This window comes from Pogona vitticeps, chromosome 1, assembly GCF_051106095.1.
Source record: "Pogona vitticeps strain Pit_001003342236 chromosome 1, PviZW2.1, whole genome shotgun sequence".
NCBI lineage: Eukaryota > Metazoa > Chordata > Lepidosauria > Squamata > Agamidae > Pogona > Pogona vitticeps.
The window spans coordinates 111,210,485-111,238,113 of NC_135783.1; positions in this window are offsets into that span (position 1 = coordinate 111,210,485).

Sequence of the window (27,629 nt, forward strand, 5' to 3'; positions counted from 1 at the left end):
CCTATAGGTCCCTTCCAACTTCATTATTCTATGATTCGATAGTCTTCCACAGGTTTCTGGGTACTTTAATCCGTGCTACTCTGAGGAATGGAGGACTTGGGAGCAGACAAGAGGAAAGGGTAGATAAGATCTTATTGAGATACAAGCTTGCTATGAAATACAGATTTTTCAAAAACCAATGACTCTTATCTTTTTCCTTCTGCCCTGTCCATTACTTGAATTCAACACTGAAGAACATATCTGGAATTGAATTTGGCTGGAAAAGGTGGCTGCACACTTCCCACCAAGTGTAGAACAAGGTGTGAGAACTGAGACCTCCCCTCATTGTTTTTCAGTTGAGTAACTGATGGCCTAATCACAATTAGATCTTGCCACAGAGGAGATTCAGCAACACATTAGGTTTAGTTTTCTCTTCCTGTAGTAGGTCATGGCTTCTTCCTCCTCATCTAATCAGCTCCGGTACATGCAGTCAACCACTGGCTACTACAATAACACTAGGAAACCAGACCTTGGAAAGGTAGTTTTTAAAAGGAACTCTTACATTACCCATGATTTGGGCTGAGCCAGATGGCCATTATCATTACCATTGCATACTATCAAAAGACAAGATATATACTCTTCTTGTGATATTGCATGTTTAAATATAAAATAATACTTCCTTTGCCCTTTAAGATTGATAAGAGAATGGCATAAAACTTGAAGAATTCCTGTTAAAATGTTGCTAAAGATGCTTTAAGGTCACCTTTCAATTAACTAGAAAATGTAAGATGTAATGCCAGTCAAGAAACTTTGTTCACTTCCTTTTGACAGGTGACTTCATTACACATTCATCATCTATGCAAAGGCATATTTTTTGTGATGTGTTCCTTTCCAGCTCTAAATGAAACACTGAAGAACCTGTGGATAATTCCAACTTGGGTGGAACATTATGCAAATTATGCATGATGACATTGCATGGCAGCTACTTCTACCTGGAAGACCTGAAAAGGCTCGCCATAACTCAGAATTGACGTGACGTCACATGATTATTATTAAACTGCAACTGTAACAGAGCCAGCACTGTTCATTACAAATCACAGTTTATTATAATGAGAGGCTGGCCTTTTGGAAGGAACTTTACCCACTGAAATATTAACACTGGTGTCAGAAATGGCAGATAATAAGAATTTGGTACAAAAGAAGCCTATCATCCTTTGCATCTGGTTACTCTCGAGTAGAGATGGTCACAAATTGCAGTTCGGCCCAGTTTGGTGCAGTGCCCACAGCGGTGTTCTGCGGGCGCTGCACACAACCCTCTCCCATTTCCTCTTCACGCTCTCCCTTTCTCCAGCCAAAGTGTGCTTCCTTTTCCTCTCTCCTCAGACTATTGGCCCACTCACCAACTGCAGTGCGCACTTTCCTTCTCCACCTCCTCTGGTGGCCGCCAACTCAGATGAGAAGGCAGGCAGGAAAGCCAGTTGCACTGACTTTGAATGGACTGCTCTAGAGTTTGCTGCTTGATGTCCTCCAGAAGGTTTGGACCACAAACCTGGCAAACAACTAGTGATTACAGGAGTTGTCATCCTAAACATCTAGAAGACACCACATTGCTTTCCCCCACTTTAGGTTTCAGGTGTTACTTTTGCCACAACACACAGTAGATGCCAGATTCAATTCATGCCATCATTACATGAATGCACATGCTACCATTTTGGATGACTGACAGTGTCTGGCTGCTTGCAGCATATGAGGAAGGACTTGCTTTGGTGCTACAGAAGTCCTAAGTCAAGTGTTCTGTAAGCTCAGCATGGACCCCCTTTTGTTTCCACCAGAGCAGTTGAGCCTTCACGATGGCATTTCATTTTGGCTTTTAGAAATAGCCACCCAAATTTTCACCCTCTTTTCAAAAGCAATAAAGCTCACTGCAGAAGAGCAGAATCAGATGTATACTACATTATTTTATTGGAAGGAGGGATACCACATAAAGGTGTTCATCTGCTGGAGCAACCTCAGCCCTATCACCCTATACTTTCTGAGCTCAGTAATGGAAGGCAGAAAGAGTCATAGTGAGCATATCCCTTTTAGGCCCTTTCCTCCAGTTGTGCCGAAAACACAATCTGAGCCTCTGGTGGAGCAGAGGGATCATTTTTGTATGGATGGATAAATCAGTCCCCAAAAACCAATGGTGAAAGCTAGTGATCTTTTAGACAGAGGAAACACCCTGTAATTTGCTATTGGCATCATAGCTCCTGGATTTTAATCTTTATTCAGAAATGGTATGCATTTAAATCCAAGGATCATCACAAAGAAGTTGTGACCACATGTAAACAAAAACGAACAGTGGTGAGACCATTTGCCACATCCCAGGCTATCCACGACTCGAAAAAGAATTGGAAGCTGTTCCTTTTAATTTCTGTGTGTCCCTCCCCCACTCCTGAAAAAGAAAAGCTCTACTTTACTGGTTTAGTAGCAGAAAGGCGTTTGTTTGGACATTACGTCTAGACATGATGATTGTAAAAAAGAACAGGCACTGTAGCTAATCTTTAGACTGATAGAGAATATTCAGTCAAGGTTGTCTGTCATTCTCCAGGAAGGGAAGAATTAGGGCATACTGGTCCAAGAAACCCATTCAGATTTCAGAAGGCATAGGGAATGTTGTTTTTACAGAGCTTATAAAAGTTCTTTTTTGGGACTACAGCTCTCAGACTTACGCCCAACCAGTGTGACCAGGCCATTACTGGAAGCTGTAGCTCAAACTTTGTGTTTTTCTAAGAAGCGTTGTATGGTAATGGTAACATTTTTTAAAAAAATGAATCGAGCAGCTCTGGGTGAAACCATATGCCAGGGGTGGGCAATTAACTTCTATGGGGGGCACATGAAAAATCTGAACTGCATATAAATGATTTTGATGTTCAAAAATGTCTGTGGCCTGGACAGAAGCGGCTCACGGGCCGTATGTGGCCCTCGGGCCACACTTTGCCCAGGTCCGCCATATGCCATGATGGACTGAGATATTAGGGTTAAAAAAAAAGTAGCCATGTCAGTCTGCGCAAGCATGTCAGACAAAACAAAAATGAACACTGCAACATTGTGGCATTTCATTCAGTGTGAGCTTTTATGGATCAAGTCTTCCATGTGACAGTTTTTGTGTCTGTCGGAAAGCTCACATTGAAACAGAACAGTCTTTGAGGTGCCACAACTGGTGTTTGTGCTGTTTTGTTTTTGTTTTGGTCTGACATGAAATATTAGAGGATGTTAAACTGAGATATTGGGCTGGATAGCTCAGAGGTTAAGGTGTCTGGCTGTGCAACCAGAGATTGTGAGTTTGACTCCACACCGTGCCTCCTATGAATAAAGCCAGCCTGTGTGGCCTTGGGCAAGCTGCACAGTCTCACGACGCCCCTCAGAAGAAGGGAATGATAGACTAATTCTACCTGGAAAACCCAGAAAAGGGTTGCCATAAATCAGAATTGACTTGACAGTACACGATTATTATTATTATTGGGAACAGTTCACGTTATTTTGTCCAATGTAAGTAGCCTATGTTTAGCAGCACTGCATTGAATTCATCTTCTGGCAGGAGCTCGTTAAGGATTCAGGCAAACAGGGCACAGAGATGGCACGCGTAAAACTACTTTACCTCAGATTCCAAAAGAGCCTCTGTGGCAAAGTGGCCAGCAGTGCTACGGTTACTGTGACAAAAATGGTCAAACACATGAGATCCCTAAAAGAGACACACAATAACGTGTCTGAAGCTTTGAGGCTGCCCTTGGGTTCGTTTTTATGCTGTTCTTTTCTTTCAGTAAAAATTGACTATGACACGTGAAAAATTAGAGGTGCAGAAAGACATGTGGCACAACCTATCAACTTCTAGTAAGCAATGATATATCTCCCCTTCTCATACTAAGTACAAAGGCTGGTGAACTGGAAATCTAGGTTTAAATCCTGCTAAATGTTCAACAGTAGGGTAAGCATAGATTCCCCATTGTAGTTGAAAGGCCAGATCAAACTTTTGAATGTTCCCAAACTAGTCTGAAAGTTGCTGCATTTTTAAAAATTGCTATGCAGATGTTCATGACATTCTGAGATACCATAGACCCTAAAGAGGGGTGTCAAGCTGCAAAATTTCAGACAGCTAGCATTAAGGTTTTGCATACCACAAATCTAAACCTTCATTTTAAAAAACTGCATGAAATAGAATTCCTAAAAGCATGCAGTTGAGTTCATCCGTTCTTCCAAATGCCAAACAGGTGCCTGCATAGCTCAGACCCTTCTTTATGGAGGTGGTGGCCATGATATTGTGGGGAAACATGCCCCCCCAGCCAATGCAAAGGGCCTTTTTGGGGCCCATTGTTCCCTGCAAGGGCTTGGCCAGGCATGAGCTGGCTGAGGAACACCTGGTCTATGGAGGCAAGAGGGGGCAGTGGGGAGACGTTGGTGTCACTATCCTCCTCCTCTTCCTACCTCCTGGTGAATGTTGCAAGGGGTGTGTGTCATGCACCACCAGCAATGGCACATCTCTTCTCAGCTCAGGCAGCAGGAGCGATTGCACTGGCATTGCCTGCTACCAATGTCATTGATGGTGATGGTTTGGCCTCAGACTGTACATTTCAGCTGCCAGTGAGCAAAACCCACTTCCCTCCTGCAGGCCGGTTTATTCTGACTCACTTTGGTGGTCCAAGGAATTCCCAGGAAGCATTGGGGCTTCCTTTTACTCTCTTTCTCTTCTAACGGACAGCTAGGCCAGAGCACAACCTATGCAATCTATGCAGCTTCTCAGACCAGCCTTCCCCCACATGAGCACAATTTAAAGATGGCTCTGGGGCTAGACACGAGCTGGCTAAAGATCAACCAGTCTATGGGGACAGGAGATGGCAATGGGGAGATAATAAATAATTAATAACAGTGAAAATTACAAGAGAACAAAGCAGTTTCATAGACAGACAGACAGACAGACAGACAGACAGACAGACAGACAGACAGACAGATAGATAGATAGATAGATAGATAGATAGATAGATAGATAGATAGATAGATAGATAGATAGATAGATAGATAGATAGATAGATAGATAGATAGATAGATAGATAGATAGATAAAAATTAATCCTTTTGGAATGGATAAATACTAAATATCTCATTTTGCATGTTTTACATATATCTGCTCTTTTTAAAATATATACATATATACTGTATTTTTCTGTGTATAAGATGATACTTTTGTCTAAAATCTTTATACTAAAAATGGAGGGTCATCTTATACATGGAATTAAGCTGAGGAGAGAACAAAAACAAGTTGAGGGAGAAAGGAATCAAAGGGATCCTGCAGCATTTTGATCCCTGCTTTCCTCTCCTTTTGCTAAGGAGGGTAAAGCCCCACAGGGTTTAGCAAAAGGAGGGGAAAACAGGGATCAAAGTGATCCTGCAGCACTTTGATCCCTTTCACCCTCCACTTGCTAAATCCCGCAGCTGCATGACTGCTTTAATCCCTGCTTTCCCCTCCACTTGCTAAGCCCAGTGGGGCTTAGCAAAAGGAGGGGGAAAGGGATCAAAGGAATCCCACGTCTGCACAATCGCTTTGATCCTCCTTAACTTGCTTAGCCCCACTTGGAGATCTTAATTTTGGGTTAGAAAAGTGTGTGTGTGTGGGGGAAATCTTATACATGGGGCATCTTATACATGGAAAATATGTTATGTTCTTGGGAATACTGGAAGTTGCCTTATACACAGTTTAAGGTCTTGCTTGTCCATCTGGATAAGCAGTGCCCATGCTGATAGAAAGTGACTCTTCAGGGTTAAATGAGTCCACTCATCTACCAACACAGGGACAAGCAACTCATTGCAGTAAACAGTGATGATTAGACCTTGAACACAAGAAAATAAGTCTCAGTTATGGACTTCTTAAATTACTTATTTTGATGGTGTGTGTGTTTTTTTAACAGACAAATTACTTCTTGCATGACATCTTTCAGGATCCTCTCCATAATTGGAGATGCATTCCAAAAAGGTAACTTCTCCCAGGTTTGGATTTAAAACAGTTACAATAGGCTGGAAGAATGTCTATGAAATGTTTTGTGAGGGTAGAGGTGCACAGCAATATGTTAGCATAATTCGCTTACAGAAGCTGCACCACTAGAATGCAGTGTCCAGAATCCTCTTGCTCAACGTTACACTGATTATGTCACTAGTCATAGGTTTTTCATTTTTAATTTAAAATTCTCTACCTCCTTCTGATTTCTGGGACCCCCTAGAGATCATTTTGAACCAAGGATCTAACCCTTTGGGAGCCTTAGGACAAGGTGTGGGGGGAGTTGTTAATATCCAAAAAATGCTGCTGGTTCTGATTCAGAATACTCCACACTTTCTTCTAGAAAACCACTGTGGACTGTGATCTTTCTACAAGAAAGTCCAAACACAGATGTCCTTGAAAAAGGAAGGTTTGAAAAAGAAACATCAAACATTAGCTCCTCAAGCACTGAAGTTCTAGATCCAAGCATCTATCCAAATGTTCTAGGAATCAAGCTTAACTTCTATTTGCTTTCAGCTCCCCATCAGCAAAAATGCAGGTCTATGCCTGTTGTTATTTTTATTGATATAGCCAGCGGATTTCCAGACAGTTTGCCAAGGGACAAAATGAGTATGTAAAAAGAATGATGTTAAAAATCATGTGAAGCCACATAGCTGAAAGGACTAATACCCTTATCGGGAGCTTTTCTTCCCCTTAGTATGGAAGTTAATAAACCTGCTTCGCCCCCTCACTCCCCCACCCCTACAATGGCAGCCATTCATCTTTGATGATAGAATTATAGCATCACTTGGGTGATTAGCTTAAATTACATTTTCTCTGGTGGCTAAAGAGGCCCTTCCTGGATCAGCAAAACCTGCTGCAAATTGATGCATTTGAAATCTGGGAGAGATGAATCATCATGACAGACTCTCTGTAACTTACGTTCCTGCTTGTTCTGAAAGAGAGTCAGTTTTTATAATTGCCTGCTCACAGCCAACAATGTCTGGGATTCCTATTGCTTACCTCTTTTTAACTAATACGTATTTCATAAGTTACATTTACTGTTATGTTCTTGCAGTGGATATCTGCACAATTATGATTCTTCTACCTTTATACTCTAAAAACTATATGCTCAGTGTGGCATTCAGCTCTGCTCTCACCTGTCCGTCACAGCTGGGCAGGGGAACCTCAGCCAATGAGAGGACGGAGGGTGGTGCAGAAGGGGGAGGAGCTGGGTTATATAAGGTGTGGGTGATGTGTGAAAGGGAGAGTTTTGGAGAGTTTGAAACGATGAGAGAAGTTGATTGAGAGAGTGAGATAGATTTGAGAGAGATAGTCAGTGAGGGAAAAGTCTGTGTGATCTAGTAATTGAGAAACGTGATTAACAACTTGATTTATTACCTGTGATTCACCCTTTTTATTTTGTTAAATCAATAAACAACGTTTTGTTTGAAAGAAACACTTGTCCTTTTTGAGTATTAAGGATAGGTTGGTGGCAGCAGTTTGAAGAAGAGTAGTGAGCACTCTGGGAGGCCTGAGTTGACAGAGGCTTCAGAGTGGCCTGCTACAGTCAATATCTTCTCATTTCATATGATATGGTATTGCAGCCCTGTGGAAAGAAGGTAACTCCAGTTTGGTGGTGGATCAGCTGTAGGTCTTCATCTGAACTTTGAATAAGTTACCCAAGTTTCTGAACATATGTACTTTGGGTTCATCACTTTCAATAGCTCACATAAAGTTTGGACTATAGCCTGAAACGGAGCCACTCCTTCTAGAAAAAACAAAACAAAAACAAAAACCCGGCCTCTATTGTTCTATCCTGAGCCTATGTGATCGACTGGCACAGCTGCCTTCACTTATGAAGAACTGTGATAACCTGTAATTGGGCAAGACAAAGACTTTTGTTTTTGTGATCTGGCCTTTGTGCGAAATGCTGAATATCAAAGTAGCTAATTTCCTTTTCTTGACAACCAGAAGCAGTTTGTTCTTCCTGCTGCTCCCAAGCAAGGCACTGAGACTAGAGGCTGGGAGTGTTTTCATACACACTTGGGCATCATTCTGCTGAAAGCCATACTCCTTCTCCTGATAACTGGGTTCAACTCTTTTTGAAGTGAAAATTGTTTGCCAGCATACTTCTGAGGCAAAGAGTTTTATTAATTGCACCAGTAAACCCTGTCCACAACACCCCCACCTGTCAAAGCCAATCAGCTCCCTGCATATTGAACAGAGAGGCCTAAAGCCGAACTCCAGGAGTGCTTCTCTGAACTGGGCTGCATGGCTCCCATGATTAGGAAACCTGTCTTCTGAGGTTCCCAGTCACAGGACCTCTGCGAGCGTCATGCATCGAACATGCTTGCAAGCTTCTCCTGAGACTATCATGCTCAATGTGCGAGGTTATGTCGGGATGAGGTGCCAGATTTCTGTGCCAGCCTCCCACCCCACCATGAGCACAGCCCTAATGCCTTCAGGCTATTACACCTAAATAGGACTTTGATCTCTATGCCCCTCTGCCTTGCAGGAACAATAGGGTTCTATCAAGGCTTTGCTTTGCTGTCTTTCTTTTGAAACAAATCAGAGTCAAAACAAGGAAAAGGGCAGCACCCGACACTGGAAATTTTTTCTTCCTCAGCTAGTAAGTTATCGGAAAGTTTAGCGGATGGAATGCAGAGAGTATCTATTGGATGGATCTGTTTTTAAATTCATGGCGTACTTGGTCTTACAGATGTCTTATTGTCAAAACAGTGCTGATTGTCTCATGACCAAAAGGCAACAGATTTTTGATGAATAGAAAAAGGAATGAGTTGACTATTAATTATTGGTGCTATTGGTGTTTACATGTAGTGAAGACTTTTAAGGTGCTTTGGGTACTAAGCAAGGCAAGAACAATTTTAAACAGCCAAATATTTAATGTGTTGAAAGGGAACTGTGACTAAACACTTTCGTGTTGAATGAAAGCCAAAGAGTTATTTCTCTCCTTTGTCAACCCTTTCTGAAACCAGCCAGATTAAATCATTTCCAGTTGACATGTAATTCAAGAATGATTTGACCAGTTTTGAAATATAGTTTCTCCTCAGCAGACAGAGTGAATTATGCCCAGATGCCCATAAATAAAGATAATTTGATTGTGTGGCATATAGCAGCAAGAGAGACTTAATAAAAAATTGATGGTGTCTTGCCAATGAACAGCAGAGTATTTAATACCAAGATTTTGCAATGTGTGGAGAGCTCTGATTATTAATGAAAATTAAGGGCTGTGCCTGGGAGAACAAGAGAGAGAGATTGAAGGAGCAATGTAGCTTTACCTGGCAGTCTTTATGGCTTTCTGCACATTTTCACTATGGATTGTTTTAATTCTTCTGACAAATACCCAGCAGAAATTCACTGTGATCAATTTCCTTGAAAAACAAGATGTGAGGATGAGTCCTGAGTCATGTCGATTGATTTAAACTGGAGGTCCAATCCATTCCTATGCATGTTTACACAAGAGTAAGTCTTATGGTGTTCTTGTGGTCTTGCTTCCAGAGTGTACGCAGGATCAAGTCTAATCAGAACTGTCTTTTGTAGGGGACTGTCTTTCAGGACAGAACAAGTCTAGAGATATATTGAGTGAATATACTGAGTCTGAAGTGATTCCCAGACTAAAGTAAAATGTGTTGGAAGTCTGAAAGTGCCCGTTCTTGAAAAGCGGCTGCTTTATTTCCACAGTGTATCGCATTGAAAATGTGAAAGCCTCCCTTCTGGATGATCAAATAGGATGGAAAGACAGATTCAATGTATTCCAAACGGCCAAGGCCTGCAGATTACCTAGTACAGTATTCCACTTTAGTGAATGAAGGTCTGTTTGGGTCAGATTGAACTTCAACCAGTCCCAGGAATATGAGTAACTTTCTCAGTACTGAGGACTGGGTAAGGTAATGGTAAAGGTTTCCCTTGATATTTTAGTCAGTTGTGTTCGACTCTAGGGGGCAGTGCTCATCCCCGTTTCCAAGCCATAGAGCCAGCGTTTGTTCAAAGACAGTTTCCGTTGTCACGTGGCCAGCGCGAGTTAGATTTGTAACGCTGTTTACCTTCCCATCGAGATGGTACCTATTTATCTACTCGCATTTACATGCTTTCGAACTGCTAGGTTGGCGACGAGCTGGGACAAAGCGACGGGAGCTCACTTTGTTGCGTGGATTCGATCTTACAACTGCTGGTCTTCTGACCCTGCAGCACACAAAGGCTTCTGTGGTTTAGCCCGCAGCACCACCACGTCCCTCTACTGAGGACTGGAGGATATGCTAAAGACTGTACAGTGGTGCCCCGCATAGCGATGTTAATCTGTTCCAGGATTAACATTGCTATCCGGATTCGTCGCTATGCGGGGGGGGAACCCATAGGAACACATTAAACTCCGTTTAATGCATTCCTATTGGGGAAAAACTCACCGGTAAGCGAAGATTCCCCCATCCGGCCACCATTTTCACTGCCCGGTATGTGAGGGCAGGGCGCAAAAACACTGCGGGCGGCCATTTTCTGCACCTGGCAGCCATTTTGGAACCGCCGATCAGCTGTTTTCTAAACATCGCAAAGCGCTTACCAATCATCGCAATGCGGTGTTTAGCCTATCTAAACATTGCAATGCAGTTGCATTAGCGATCGCAAAAAACGCATCGCTATGCAGATTCGTCGTTAAATGGTGCGCTCGTTAAGCAAGGCACCACTGTATATAGTAACACTAGGCAAATTTCAGACACCTCTGGACTTTTGAGAGCCACTTTCATGCCCTCTTGGCTACCTTGTTTTTCTTAAAGCACATTTTTAAAATTTAAAAATCTTTCTATATCTTCTAGTAGCCGCAGGAACTATTTTGTCTCCTTTTTTTTTTTTTTTTGCTGTAGCGGAACACTTCTACGTGACTAATGGTTTTGAAAAAAAATGCCTCAGAGAGCTGAGGGAGACCTAAAATATTGCCCCCTTCCACCTAGAAAGCACAAGGAATTTTTGAGCATTAAAAAAAATTAAATTTGGGATGGGTGTGAGGTCATGCTGGGAGGACCACAGCGTGCACTTCATTCATCTCTAGGAGAGAAATTCCAGGAGGTAGGCAAGTTGAAAGCACAAACAAGATGGCTGAATGAAGGCTACAAAGAAGGCAGTAGAATTAGAGGGATGGTGAGGGAAAAGCTGGGGAAAAGGACTAACAAGGCAAGGAACTGAGGGAATTTCACATATCGCCCTTAATAGAGATGGGGGGTATTTGAATACAAATACGAATATCCCCCCACAGGTGCAGATAACGAGGGTCCGACCCCCTGAGGGCAGACTGTCCACTCACGATTCCACAGCTGCTGCGAGCTCCATGGTGCCTTCCTATTGGTCCATTGCTTGCGATGGATTAGCCACTCCTGGCAGAAGGCGGGATGACGAGCCTCTTTGCCAGGTCAAAGAGTGGCTTGCCAATCGCGAGCTCTGGAGTGACAGGAATGGTGGGCGGAGCTATCAGTGGCGGAATTGTGAGTGGACAGTCTGGCCCCAGGGGGCTGGACCCTTGTTATCTGCACCTGTGGGGGGGAATATTTGTATTCGTATATGAATACGAATACCTCCATCTCTAGTCCTTAATTCAAAAGCTATTTATTACATTTATGTGGCTATGTTGAGAACTTTTCTTCCCCCTTCCACTATGTCATTGAGAGCATGTGTCTTTCTTCTTTCCCAACACATTGCTACAAAAATAGTAAGGTTTATGTTAACGGCCTTGAACAGCCTCTCATTCCAGGTGCAGCTTTCTAAAGCTGAAAACCCTTTAGGAAGGCTGTGATGGTGTGATTTATACCCATTCAGAGAATTGTATAATAGTTTTAGTCCCAAATCAGGGGAGCAAATGTTAAATCAAGCAAACACTATCTCACATTCCTGGTTTCAAATATTTCAGGTTGTTTATTTTTCTGCTTTTCAAGTAGTGAAAGCACAGGCCACTAGAAAATTAATTGCATTTGAAACATTGCTACTAGCCTTAGAAAAGCAAAGTGTGCTGCTTATATACCACCCCATAATGCTTAGAGCACTCTCTGGGCAGTTTGCAATCCAATCAGGTAGGATACACCTTGCCCCAGTGAGGTCCTCAATTTACCAACCTTGGAAGGATGGATGGCTGAGTCAGCCTTGTGCCAGCTACCTGAGCCTGTCAGGATCAAACTCAGGGCATGAGCAGAGTCTTGGCTGCAGTACTGCAGTTTAACCACAAGAAAATTTCCAGCAGGCACTAGCTTCAATATTATATGAAATATTAATTGAATCCCACTATGGATGCAAAATTACATTCCAAAATGGTTTGGGGAGGTGACTTGGGGATGATCATATCTGATGTAAAACGGAACGAGGCTCCTGTCAGGTCAATCTCCTCCAAATTTCAGGAACATTCTATCAAGCTTCTGCACAAGTGTATTTTACACCACTTGGTTTTAGTTACTGTATATCAATAAAGAAGTCAGTTCAGCCTGTTGGAGGAAATGTGGGAACATCAGTACATACTTTAATATGGGGTGGACATGCCCTCCATTTGAGTTGTTCTGACCCAGAGGTTTTTTCTTTTCTTTCCAAAATTAGAATTAATCACAAGACAAACAATAATGCCATCAGATCTAGCTCTTCTGTCCTTATTTTCAGGGAATAATGAACAGCTAATTCATAAAGAGTTGATTATTTTTTTCTGTATGGCAGCATGTTTGAAAATTGCCAGAAGCTGGAAGGGAACTTTTAATTTATCTTTCCATGCATTGAGAAACAGAAATTGGCATATTGCCCTAATGGAAAAAATTAATGCACCAGTTTGAATTACTTAAACAACCACATTCCCAAGATGACTTTTTCAGCAAATGGATACTTATTGTTTTGTATATTAATAAGAAATACAGTACAAGACTTATTTTCTACCAACTTCCCATATCAATCTTTAGTATGATATTCTAATTTGACAGATTACAATCATGTGAATGTACTATATCAGTTTATACCTTTCTAGTGAAAGATGCATACCATTCTTATTTTGTTGTTGTTTCCATATTCTCTCAATAAAGCCTAAAAAAAGAGAGAAATAATTGTTATGATGTTACTTTCTGGGTCCCAGGAGAGAATATTTGTTGATGGATGGCTTTGTAAATTTTATCAGTTGGTCAAAAAGAGAAGTGTATAGTCTATTGCAATAGTATATTCTTGAGATTTCAACTACATGAACCAATGATGTAAGGGACTTCCTGTCAAGATGGGGTGAAGGTGTGGAATCTGCCTTCGATGGTAAAAGGTAGACATGGCCACGGCTTAAATCTGATTTTCCATTGAGAGGGCTAGGTCTAGATGCACACCCATATTTCACACCTGATCCTTTAATGCTACTATAAAATCCATGCCCATGTACAAAAATATGGGTAAGGAGCTAGAAACACAGCAGTGTGGAAAAAATGCAAATGTGTCCTATGTGTTCATTTCAAATGTTATCTATCTCTTTTTTTCCTCAGAATTAAAACTTTCTAAACAGTCATTTCCAGCAAAGATGATAAAACATGGTTTCCTGACATGAGGATGAAGTGAGGGGAAATTCCTTCGCTATGGAATTTCTGTCATATAGCTGCTACGGGTCAGGCAAAATAATTATTTTTTAAAAAATAATTAGTTAAAGCCAGAGGAACGCTTGCACAGAAAAAAAAAACCTATCGAAGTACAAACACAAAAAACAAACCCAAACAAATAAACGTGCCTATATATAGCAGCAGGAAAATTTAATTTTGGAGAAGGGAAGTGCCAGCTTTATCACCAGTGCCAGCTACAGTGAGATGTATGGAAAACAGCAGTTGTATTATAGCAATGGCTTAATACAATGTGCAATATGAAATAACAGAAATTGTGTTATCCAGGGCCACATAACCTAGCCCAGCACAAAGATTTCTAGCAGTCCCTCTGAGCTTTATAGGTAAGGTATGCTTCATGTTACGTGACTGATCACACTTTAAGGCAATGGTTAAAAAAGAAAACAAATCCAAAAGGAAGGCCAGATTCCAAGTGTAGTTTGGGTCGTGAAAATCCGATAACGTAATTCTCATGTTCTGCCTTCAAAGCCCTTGCTTTAAGCTTGTCATCTAAATCCCATATGTGATTTAGGGCCTTGTCATAATTTCCCTTGTCGTAAGTTCCCTCAGTCTGACAGAAAAGTCCAATCAGAGTAAGCCCACTGGAACAACAGGATTTAGGTGAGCGGTGGTTACCAGTGCAGTAATTCAATAAGTGCTATTCCAAATGGATGTGGGCCCAGGCATTTAAAACTATTTTCCTAAAGTTACACAAAGGGCTGGCTTCTAAAGTTAATGAGATGACCTGCTGCTTCAGCTGCTGTCTCTCCAACACAGCTGTCTAGCTCATTGCCTCTTGCTCAACCATTCAACGGAAAGTGTGTGCTTGTGTTTTTATATATCAGTTGAATCGCAGATAAGCAGAGAATAAAGATAAGAGAAAATGTTATTATGCAACACCAGAGAAGAGCTTTCCTTACATAAGTGAACTTACTCAGGAGGATGAAGAAAGCAGAGGCTGCCAGCTATTCTGCTTTTCCTCTACCGCCATAACATTCTACCTTTCAGTGGGTTCTGGAAGACACTCTCCCATTTTCCAGGCCCTGGTGGGTTTTATTCTTAGATTAGTGCTCAGCACACAAGTAGATGGAAACAAACTTTATTTTTTAATTCAGAGAAGAAGTATTTCCTGCAGTATACTTTACATTCACGGGACTGAAATGACACACAATTCTGGCCTCTAGGACAAAAATAACCCATGCATGTATCAGAAGAGGTGGTGGGCTGTTCCAATGCACTCTTCTGAGGAATTTTATTCTAAAATGGTTTGTGCCGTTTGTAGAGAGAGAAATGTGACTGATTACAGCTGAAGAAGCAGAATTAAAACAAAAACCCCACATGCACACCCCTTGCTGGTAGAGGAAAAGCATGCAATCACCCCCCCCCCACATGCACGGACACCCGCACAGACACACGGACGCATGCACACCTTCGCCCATCCCCACACGCATGGTCAGATGCTGGCCCGCACCTCCGCCCACCTTCCCCCCCATGCACATGCACAGGCTGAAGGGAATGTGCCAGACAAAATGGCAACGTGGGCCAATTGTGGCCTGCGGGTCGTAATTTGAAGACCCTTGATATAGGTTGACTGCCAGTTTACTCAGTGATTTCTCCATTGTCCTTTGATTTTAAGTTTCTATTTTAAGGAGCCACTTTAAGGATACATGAAAGACTAAGATCCAGATTACATGTGCAAACTGTGGGTGCCTGCCTCTTCTTCAAAGGAGTGAAGATTTTACGAATATTTGCAAATGTTCTTGTCCCAGACAAAAAGGGAAGTCTCAGCACAGACACTTTCCACCAAATCCCCAAAATACTGTCAACTGATGCCATTTTTTTTTCACTCCTGCAAGAGAATGGAAAGAACATTTTGTTTCTTTGCATTAGCAAATGCATATTGTATTTTACCCAAAGTTTTGGGGCAAAAAATGCTATCACAAATGATTTGCGAAAGTCCTGAAACTAAATAACAACAACAACAGCAACAGCAACAGCAACAGCAACAACAACAACCAACAACAATAACAACAACAATAACAATAGCAACAGCAACAGCAACAGCAACAGCAACAACAGCAACAGCAACAGCAGCAGCAGCAGCAGCAGCAGCAGCAGCAGCAGCAGCAACAACAACAACAACAACAACAACAACAACAACAACAACAACAACAACAATAATAATAATAATAATAATAATAATAATAATAATAATAATAATAATAATAATAATAATAATAATAATAATAATAATAATAATGCACTGAACAATTCTTGTAATCTCATCTGACAGGAAGAAAATTGCTGAAGTATTTCTCTTTCCAGAATTGAAATGATCTTAGCCAAGCCATCGTTTCCAAAGAGGAAAATCTGTTCTCTAGACAAAGCACCGAGTAGAGAACACAACTCAGTAGCTCCTAGCACTTTAGGTAAGAATTGAGATTGTATCCGTTCAGCTGACCTATCCATGGCATTTAACCAGACTGGGATGCCATATAAAATTTGTGGGATAATTTTGGATTTAAAAACCTTTAAACTCGCTGGAACATAACAATTGCCAGAATAATGATAGAAATGAAGTCTTGCCTGACCAGTGAACCTAGCTACATTTATAACTATTTTACGATGGGGAGACCAGGAATGTTTATAATGGAACAAGGGTGTTTTGTTGAAGGGGGTCCTCTTTCAGTTTCAGGTTCTTTTGGATTCAGATGGAACCTTTTGGTAAACCTGAAGGTACATAGATCTTTTGGGTTTTTTCATTTCAGATTTCCCATTCTGGTTTCTGCTGCTCAGACCCAACTGAGCTCTACAGAATTCCCAAAACTGGTCCAAAACATATGAAGGGGCAAGGCAACAGATAATTGTTCATTCCAAAACTGGGCAACAACAGTATATCAGAAACAACACTAGTAAATTAGGGCTGTGGGGTGGAAACAATCATCCACAGACCTATGCAGGCACTAGAAGTACTTTAAAGTTCACATTTATCATCACATCACATCCTCATCATTTCATCAGTGGAAAACACTACAGATGAGATTAAAAAAGCATAATCACAATCATAATCAAAATAGAACACAGATAAACTCACTAATTCTCCCAACCCAAATTCCCAAAATATGGGAGAGTGAGGAGACATCTCTCCCTTCTACTGATTTGATAGCTTCAGTTCAGCAGTAGTCCACTAGATGAAGGATGGGCAGCCACACACTCCAGGCAGCAATAAAGAAAATGTAGGTTCATGGGCGTAGATTCAGGTAAGCATGGAGGAAGGGCTGGCTCACAGGGGTGCAGCCCTCAAACTTGGCAAGATGGCAGCTGATTTCCCTTAATACTATGCCATATAGTATCATTGTCACTGTTAACATTTGAACATCACACTACACTAACCATTGCTGGGGGCAGAATTCTGGGAACTGTAATGATAAAAATTAACTTTTCCAAGCTCTGAGAATTTCCAAATTCATTCTGTCAACCCATAGATACAACCATTGAATCACCTGAGAATATGACTCAATGAATAATCAGTGGCTATACATGGCCTTCCAAAGGGACCCTATTTACATGCATTGAAAATGCCTAGCAAACAAAAAAAGTCTGATGTTTTATGATAGGAAGTGAAAACAGAAGGGAACAAAATGGGTCAAAACCACTATAAATAAAGCACAAAATTTTATTGGTCTCAGCTAGTACATTTCCATTGTGAGTCATGGTAAATCGCAAGCACAGCTTCCTCCTGGGGATCAAAACTTAAGTGTGCATATGTTTGCCTCAGGAAGCATATAGCCTCCCCTTTATCCTCAGGTAAACTCCAATCACTCCTGTGGTTTGAGACCTTACGTATAACATCGAAGTGCTGCACTAGCCTTTTCAAAATCAGGTCATGCTTGCAGCTGTTGAGTGTATGCCTGAGTTACTTTGTGTTTCGGTGAGGATTTTTCGGACCAATTCACCCATTAAATGCTGGGTAGCAATTCAGGCTGGAGGTCTTCCTTGGCTTAAGTGAACAATTAAGGCTCACAGGTCTCCACTGAATACCTGGAGGACAACTTCTGATTAAATCTGCGTATGTTGCCGGGTAAAGTCTTGTGAGATTGTTGAATAGAGTGAGAACAGCTTTTTTGAAGGGTAGTAATGTCTATGCCTGCATCCTTCATGGCTGCATGGAATGGAATGGCCGAGTCATCTTTATCCGTGTTGGTAGATTTTGATTTGGAAGAGAAGAAATCCTCAAGAACTCCTTCCAGTGTAGCCGATGGCCCAGATACGATGGAAATTGTAGTGTCTCAATTTCTGGATGGCCATGGGTTCCCAATGCCCCCCTTTTGATCAGTAAGTGTGTTTTAAAAATTATTTTAATCAGTAAGTGTCCTTTTTGGTCATGGCACATTACAAGAAAAGGGAAAGGAAAACAATGTGTGAGAGAGGGGCAGAACTAAGCATAGCCTTTTATTTTGACAAGAACTAAGCATAGGCTTTTATTTTGACAAAGAGTGGTAGTTTTTGTTAAATATTACCTTGCCTTCCATGTTTTTATTACTTTTGATATAACATTTAAACTGACTAAAATGGAACTGATTAATTAATAGGTCAACCCCTTAGATAAACAACCACAAAATCATTATTTAGTCAACCATTCTAGTAACTGTCACAGTCTGGACTAACAAGGAATAATAGGCCCCTTGTTTGTCTTCTTCTTCTGATGAGTCCTCTCTGCCTATTTCTAACCATTTGGCTTTTTCCTCACCCCATCAACACAATTCTGTTTTCCCTCCAGTGGCAATTACATTGAATGCAGCATAGATGAGGGCTGGTGCAGATTGACAGAATATTTTGAAGGTGTCTCACACTTAAAGAGCTTGTTCTGACTCATTGATTTCTCAGCAAAATGATGACCAAAGTTTTGCAAAACCACATCCACCACAAGAAAAATTGTTTGAAAGCAGGCCTTAAGGCTTAAAAGACTTCCCATGCTTTACTTCTGTGTGTGTGAGAGAGAGGAATCAGAGATTATCTGTGTCATTGTGTGGGTCTAATCAAAGTAAAAAGCATTGTGTTCAGTGGGACTTAAAGTGCAGTGCTAACTCAAAGATGAGTTTGAAAAGTGCAAAAGTCTCTTATGTTGGCACAAATGGCCTTGTGTTGACCTCAATGAGTCCATGGAACTACTGTGCCAGCAGAACTACCATGATGGCCAAGTTCAGTCAGAAGAAGGGCCAAAATGAGGGGTGGGGTAGATGGAGAAATCACACTAAAACGGATCCAAATCTCTTCTAGCTGATGGAGATAGCCAGTAAGCTAGCACAAAATTAGGTCAAGATGAGGGTAGTCCTAAATAATTCCAATATACCTAGGATGGGTTGTGTGGAGTCTGGACTCGGCACACATTCAGCAGCCCTGGTGTCCATTCAGCTGGTCCGCAGCCATCTTGGCAAGTTTGGATCACATCTTTATTCTTGAGTAAAAATGCTAATAAATCAACAAAACAAAGTTATGAGGGACAGTGAAGGAAGAGAACAGTTAAAACAATCCCTTATGTTTCTTTGCCAGCTCCTCAGTTAGTTTCATGTATTTTTGATTGAGACACTAGCTCTTTGCTCCATACATATGTTCAGCAAAGCAGAGCTGTGACTTCACTGATGCACCCATCCCTTCACTGAACACACACAAAAAAGGTTCTGCAAATCAGTAGAGTACCCAAGTTCTGCTTTGAGCATTCCTGCCAGTTGTGCAGAAAATATCACTTCCCAGAATCCCATTGTAAGCTTGGACTTCGGGGAACTGTAGTTCAGAAAAGTAATTTCCTCCACTTCTGGTTTATGTTTGGATAGCCCTCCCCAGAGAGGCTGGCCTGATGCCCATATTACGATCTTTCAGTGTTGCTTATTCATTAAAAATGTTGTTTTCAATGCTTTTTCATCACAGAGCTTTTCTGCTGGCTGTTGGTTTTACTCTGGCTTTATATGTTCTAGTCTAATTTTTACTGGTGATTTTTTTAATGTTGCCACTTACATTTTATGGTTTATATTCTATATTTTTAAATGTCTTACACACTGCCCAGAGCATCTGTATTATCAGGCAGTTTAAATGAACAACCAACCAACCAACCAGTCAATCAATCAATCAACCAAACAGTCAATCAACCAAACAGTCAATCAATCAATCAATCAGTGAGTGAGTGACATTTAAGTACTGGAGAGTGTGTGCATCCAGTCCCTCTAGCTCGTTGTGTGAACTTTTGTTGGGTCTAAATGTCTCACCACGGTCCTAATCAGCAGTATATGTTCATCCACTATCTGCATTCTCATGCTACTTTGTGCTTTTATATCAGACTATTCATGTAGTGGGACGTGGTGGCACTGCGGGCTAAACTGCAGAAGCCTCTGTGCTCCAAGGTCAGAAGACCAACAGTCGTAAAGATTGAATCCACACGAGTGAGCTCCCGTCGCTTGTCCCAGCTCCTGCCAACCTAGCAATTCGAAAGGATGTAAAAATGCAAGTAGATAAATAGGTACCACCACGGTGGGAAGGTAACAGTGTTCCGTGTCTAGTCGCGCTGGCCACATGACCATGGAAACTGTCTTCAGACAAAACGTTGGCTCTGTGGCTTGGAAACGGGGATGAACACCATGCCCTAGAGTCAGACACGACTGGACTAAATGTCAAGGGGAACCTTTACCTAACCTTTACCTTATTCATGTAATATTTCAATCATTTCATACCATGCAAAGCCAGTTTCTGTTTCTTTCTAAATGACACATTGTCACCACTGACATCTAGGCTAAACATTCATATTCAAATTGTTTCTTTCATTGACTGTGTTGCTTTAAGTCTACCAGTCCTATGATATAGCGCATCAACAAGTCAAATAAAAATTATGTATACAAAGACCCATGTAAAACCTATGATGCAGTGCAAATGCCAGTAAAAATTCAAGCTTTGTGCTATTTCAGTGTCAGAGCAGGTGTAACAATATGCTTCTTTTGTGTCCCTCAATCCACCTATAAAGTTGGATACCTGCTACCAGCCAGTGTCAGTAATGTAGGACGAGACAGACCAAGGCACTTCAGTATAAGGCACTTTCCTGAGTTTATGGAACAGACACAACAATTAACAATATTTTAGAAGATGCAAGCTACAATATATGCCTGCATTGCCTTTTATGATCAGAAAGTATCCATCTGCAATCAGAAGTACTCTTTAAGTGGATGTGTAATTATAATTAATTAACTGATGGATTAAAACTCATGGGATTGGCTATGATCTCTTTAGTTATGTATCGGTCCTGCACCCCAAAAGGATAAATAAATAAATTATTTTTTTGATTGAAAAGAAATGGATGGGTTGGATGTAGGTTTGGAAGTAGGTTCAAGTAACATAGTTACTAGCTCAACTGTGTTAATGGAAGTTTAATAAGGACATAATTAGGTTACGTTTCAAAAGTAACAGAGAATAGTACATAATGTTTTAGTAATATATAGCATTTCAATTACTTTTAAAAGTTACTTTTGAAGAACATTTTAAAGAATTGTCAGAGGCAGTTTTCTTCAAGATCTATGCCCTTCCCTTATTACTCCTAAGTGTCAAGGGAAGTATTGTTTTCTTTTGTTTGTTTTTTAAGCATAATTTGCATTTTCATGGTGTAATATCAGAGTTTTTCTGGTGTGTTGATAGTGACAACACACTACCTGAGTAATGATCAACATAGCAAAACAAATTCACAAGTGAAGCAACAATAATGCTAACAATTACATGGCTGCCCCAAAGTAGTGAGCACCAGCACAAGATGCTTTTAAAACATATGACTCGTGGCAACCCTTTCCACGGTTTTCACCACAGTAGAGAGTGGTGATAAGTGGTTTCCCACTCTCTTCTACAGGGGGTGCTCTAGGGCTGTGCAGTTTGCCTAAGGCTACACAAGTTAGTTGTTCTCTCATGAGGCCAAGTGGTGCATTCAACTCCCAAATTCTAGCTGCACAGCCTGGCACTCAATTCACTGACCTATCCAGCCAGTTCCTTAATTGAACTTCATTAAAACCAAAAGGGACTGAAGTTGGCTAAACAAAGCAGTTGTGTCACCTTAAGGTTTAGCATGTTCATTTCAGCATGAACCTTTACAGTCTATTTGCCTAGGCATGTGTTTGAGGAAACAGATTATCATCCACTAAAGTTCACACTGAAATAAATCCATCAGCCTTTAAGGTGGTACAACTCTTTTTATTTTTCATTATATGTGCTGAAAGAGACTAACTTAATAATCACCATCATGTCCTGTCAAGTCAGCTCTGACTTATGGTGACCCTTTCCAGGGTTTAGCCATTGCTTTAAGTCAATTGATGTCAGTGGGTCTGTTTGAAATTTGATGGAGACTCAGAAGGAGCCTCCCTAAACAAGTGAGGACGGTGAACAAATTCAGATGTCCTGCAGGCAACAACTGCACCCTGTCAGGTGTTCTTTTTACCCCAGAAGCTCTATGGGGTTGCTTCTGACATGAACAAAGAAGATGAAGCATGACTATGTCTGGGAGAGTCAATTCATTTATGGCTTGATGAACTGTCAAAAATGGTGCCGTTCACCATTTACACTTCCTGTAAGAGAGCTTGCTTTTCGTTCCAGATTAATCTTGGAGTCTTGCAACACTTGTTCTGCGGGGAATGTTATGCCAGTGGAACATAAACGTGTTTTATATGTTTATCTTGAAGGCAAGGATTTGGCACCTCATCAGGCCAACATTCTCAGTTAAGGAGTAGCATGTTGCCTTTGCCCAATGAAAGAGAGTTTCCTGAGAAAAGACCTTTGAAATCCGGCTTTTGCGTACTTTCTTTTTTGTTTGCCTCACGCAAATGTTTCTGTTCTGCGTTCTTCCCCAGTGCAAACAGTTGGCGGACAGATGAAGAGATGTGCCCAGGATAGGGACCACATAGAGAATTCACAGACTGTGGGTGATTGGGGGAAAATAGCAGGGCAAATCCACAATATACTGCTGACCACTGAAATAAACAGAGGTACTGTATATGAGATTTGGCAGAGTTTGGCCAACTTTGCTTATTGCCAACCAACAAGATGGGAGTGATGCAATTGTTCCAGAGTTTGGGATAGCTTTTTTAAAAAAATTCTAGTTGGCTGTGCTGACTATGCGATCTTGGAGCTTTTAGCAACCAAGAAGGAATTTTTGTATGTTCTAGATGACTCACAAGATGGATTTGGCATTCCTTTCTTTTTTGGTGAGTTTTATTGAATGGTTTGATTTCCACCCTGCCTTCCGATTCCAAAAGAGGTAAAATAACAAAATAAGAGACTACTGCAACACTGCAACTGCTTCTGTCCGTTACAGCAAGTAGCCTTGCTCTGAGAGAGCATATTTTCTCCCCACTCAAGGAATGCAGGTATTTATATTATTCAGGAGAAGAGAGAAAAGTGCAGTCAGGTTTCAGCTGGGCCTCAGGTGATCTGCTGTGCAATGGAAGTTTGGATCTTCTCTTCAACTGACTTTGTTCTCCTTACTCTTTTCCCAGCAGGACAGCAGGTTTCTATACTGTCCAAGGATTGTGAGGGAAAGCCAGTGTACAGCAGCCGAGACTTGGGAAAACAAACAGATGGAGAAGCATTATTTGAAACAAATTATGTTTTAAAACTAGGCTGAGGATCTGGGCCATCCAAAAACAAGCAGAGTCTCAGAGTGCTCCCAGAAGAAGGGAATTGTAAACCTCTTCTGAATACTCTATACCTAGAAAACCATGAAAAGGATTACTATAGATTGGAATGGATTCGATGGCATGTAGTTAATGCCAGCTGGCTTGCGCATTGAATTGGAATCCATGACTCCCAAGCTAGAGGTTGGAAATTTGATTCCCCACTGTGCTCCCCGGGAGAACAGCCAGCCTGTATAGCATTGGGCAAGCTGCATAGTCCCGGCATACCTGAAGAAAAAGAGAATGATAAACAACTTCTGAGCTGTTCACACCTGGAAAACCCTCAGAAGGCTTGCCATAAGTCAGATTCAACTTGACAGCACATAATTATATTATTATTATTATTATAAAGAAAGACCAGGAAACTTCTGAGTAGGAGAATCTGTCATGCCAATGAGAGCAGAGACTTAAGAGTAGAGATGGGCATGAACCACCTGTTTGACGGTTCATACTGTTATGTTTAGCGCCTAGAGGAGGTGGGGCAGAGAAGCTAGGCTGCTGCCTCTGAGTGGGTGCCCGCCAAAGGAGACAGGGCTTTGAAGCACCAAACACCTGCTCAGCCAATAAAAGAGCCAGCACAAATGACCAAACTGTTGGTTCGTGGCCATCTCTACTGAAACGTTAAGCACAGAACGCCCAGGGTCTAGATACAGTATGTGCATTTGTTTCAGTTCTGACTTTCCCCACTTTGGATTACCTTTAAAAAAAGAGAGATCTTAATCTCATTCCATTTAAATTTTAAAGTTCTTTCCCATAGGCAGGTATTGGTAGATTTTTGTAAATTCTTATCAGAAATGGAGCAAAATAAAAATCCCTTAATTGTTACTGCCCTCTGCCATGGTGTAGAGCAACCAAAGCTTAGGAAAGTTACCATTTTAGAACACAGTTTCCAGATTTCATAGATTTAGAACCACTGGGAATTGTAGAACAACTCCACAACTCTCAGTGATGGTGCTCGTTGGTGGATTCTGGGAGTTGTTGTCTAGCAAAGGTACATTTTCCAAACTTTGGGAGAAACTTTTATGACAGGGGTTGTGGCATTTTTAAGCCAATGGTTCTCAGTCTTGGGTTCTCAGATGTTCTTGGATTACAACTCCCAAAAATTCTGGCCAGCAAAGCTAGCGGTAAAGGCTTCTGAGAATTTTAGTCAAAGTTGGGAACCACTGTTTTAAGAGGAGCTCAATCCTGATAGCAGAATAAAGACATTGCTTTGAACCATAGTGTACCTGGTAAAAACATAAAAATAACTCTTGTGAATTACACCAATGGTTCTCATGTGCAGTCTTGAATCCTATTTCCCACAGGGGCCATCCAAATGCATCTTGAAGTATTACAAGCAAAGAAGGAAGAAATCAGCCTCTCATTGCTGACCCTTCCTAGTAACTAATACTGAGTATCACACTGAATCTGACCTTGGTGATTCAGTATACTTGTGGCCAGAGAGCTTGAGAAAGTCACTTTTTGTATTATAAGTCTGAGATACAATCTAGCAGCCATGCTGACGGGTCAATTTTTGGAGCTGTAGTTCAGAAGGTAACTTTCTCAGGCTCTGGCTACTGTGACTAAGTCCCTCATGTAGTGGCCTTCATAAATTTGTATGTTTCTGTAAACTGGTTGTCATCACCACATCCAGAAGACAGATACTGACTGGACCATCAGATAATTTCAGACTGCAGTCACTGTGAAATCAGATAAGGCTCAGTTCTCCGGGTTATGCTATGGACCTCAGATTTGAGTTTGCCTCTAAAAACCGTTAAGTGGTCTCTGGTTAAGGAAGTCACCATTTTGAAAAGACACATGGGGTGAGAGAAATTTACACAGGGGGTGTGAGGAAGAATTTCCTCCTGAGATTCACTGTAAAATTGCTCTGGTGCTTGAAGCAGGTGTTTAAATTAGGAGGCATTTAACACATAATTTGGGCATTTGACTTGCTGATAAAACAGAGCCCCTGAAAAGGCAGGATTCAGCTCCTGTGGCAGCAATGGCTTTAGCATCAAACCAGTGAGGGTCCCTCAGACACCAAGCAGGAGTGTTGTTAATTCTTCTGTGACTCATTATGAAGCCTCTTCCAGAAAGAGGAAGGAAACAAGCAAAGCCAGTCTGTTATCACTGCTGACATTCGAACGCTGGTGTTAAAAGGCCAGCTTTACAAGATGACATTTTTTGATGGAGGAGTCCAGTGGACATAAAACCAAACATACACTGACCCAATATTTACTTTAGAAAAACATAATGCAAAAGGGAAAACAGCACCACCTCCCTCGGTAAGCATTTTCTGAATGCAGCATACGTCCTGAAATTAGGCATACAGGACACTACTTTCATTGAGACTATAAATTTGAAGTGTATTTATATGTTTAAAGCAAAAGCTGAAGAATATCCTTCCTTCTGTGACTATTGCTTATGTCTATGTCATCATTTGTGTCTTTGTAATCACGTTTTCTTTATGATTTATGATTTTCTCCACTTTTTCTTGCCGCTTGTTGCATACAAGATCTTGGCAAAATAGAAACTGCATTGAGAGAGAGAATGATTGTAGAGGAAGAGAGAGAAAAAAAGTAAAAAATAAAGCAACCTACAAAAAAACCAGAGAAGTGCTGGTTTTGCACCAACTCTTTATTTTAGTTCTTCTTGCCTCCATATAGGAACTCCACTGCATTAGTGGGATGGTGGTATTATGGAAGCCATGCAAACATTTTTGCCATTTAACAGGTAAAGATGCTTCATCAGCAGGACCTGATGGCAAGAAAAGTCCACCTGTGATGGCTGGCAGGGCTCTCTCTCAAACCTGGACGTGCAGTGCCTGCCAGAGTTTGCAAACACGACTGTGACAAACCCAGACCTACTGGGATCTGCCACACGTTAACTAAGCTGCCACCAACCATTCCCTATAAGAAGTCACACAGACCAGGGATGGATTTTCAACAAATAAAAGAATAAGGTTTATTTAAAACAACACACAGGGAAAATAAAATGATCAGGTGAATAAGATAAAGTAACGTGGCTTATTCTCATTCATACATGCATACAGTTTGGTTCACACAGAACCCTTAACTTGAAGCACAGACCCTGAACCCATCAGTTCTGGCTAACCAACAGACACCTGAACCTATCAGGTTGGTACTCTGACACACAGTAGTACCCTGTCTGACACACAGACTCCCACACCAGCTTCTTCTTCCCAGCTGCTGCTTTGTCTGCTTCTTCACATCCCAGCGTCTCCACTTCTCCACACAGGCTTCACATATATATACAGTACAGCCCCTCCTCCTGATGTCCCGCCTTCCACTCCCCATAGGATGGAACTTTCCCTCCAAACCCATGACAGACAGGTAACATCAGTGCTGTATGTAACATCTCCCCTCTTTATAAGTTGTTTTGTAGGGGGAAAGCTAAGGTGCTTTTTCCCAAAAAACAACCTGGATAAAACACACAACAACAGTTATACATACCATATCATACTTACTTATACTTACATGCTAAGTTAACCATATCAATTAGGCATTTAAACATTTACCATATACATTACATCAAGTTACCTTTATTCATACAAACCAAATTCAAAAAAACAGGTACATTTAACTTTTTGTCATCAACATATATACATAGTCCATGTTTCTTTCGCCGTCTTCATTCTTCAGGTCTTCTTGACAAGGCGTCAGCAACACAGTTCACTGACCCTCTGACCACCTTCACTTCAAAGTCATAGTCCTGTAGGTTTAAAGCCCACCTCATAAGTTTGCTATTGTGGGTTTTCATTGTCTTTAACCATTGCAGTGGTGAATGGTCAGTGCACAGAACAAAATGTCTTCCCCAGATGTAAGGCTTGGCCTTCTGGATCGCGTAGACTATGGCCAGACACTCCTTCTCCACGGTTGCCAAATGTCTCTCACCTTTTTGAAGTTTCCTACTCAGGTAGGACACTGGATGCTGGTCACCATTCTCATCCTCCTGGCACAGAACTGCTCCTACCCCGCTGTTAGACGCATCGGTGTAGATGATGAACTCCCGGTCGAAGTCTGGAGCACGCAGCACTGGATAGTTGATTAACGCCTCCTTCAACCTCTGGAACGCCGCCTCACAGTCGCTGGTCCACGGGATGCGGTCATCAGCCTTCTTCCTCGTCAGATCGGTCAGCGGAGCCGCAATCTCGCTAAACCTCGGGATGAACTTTCTGTAGTAGCCCACCAACCCAAGAAATGATTTGACTTTTTTCTTGGTGTTGGGTCTGGGCCAATCACGAACAGCTTCTATTTTGGCCTCCAGGGGTTTTATCACTCCTCCCCCTACCATGTGACCCAAGTATTTTATTTCTGGGATACCCAGCTGCAGTCTGTTCTCT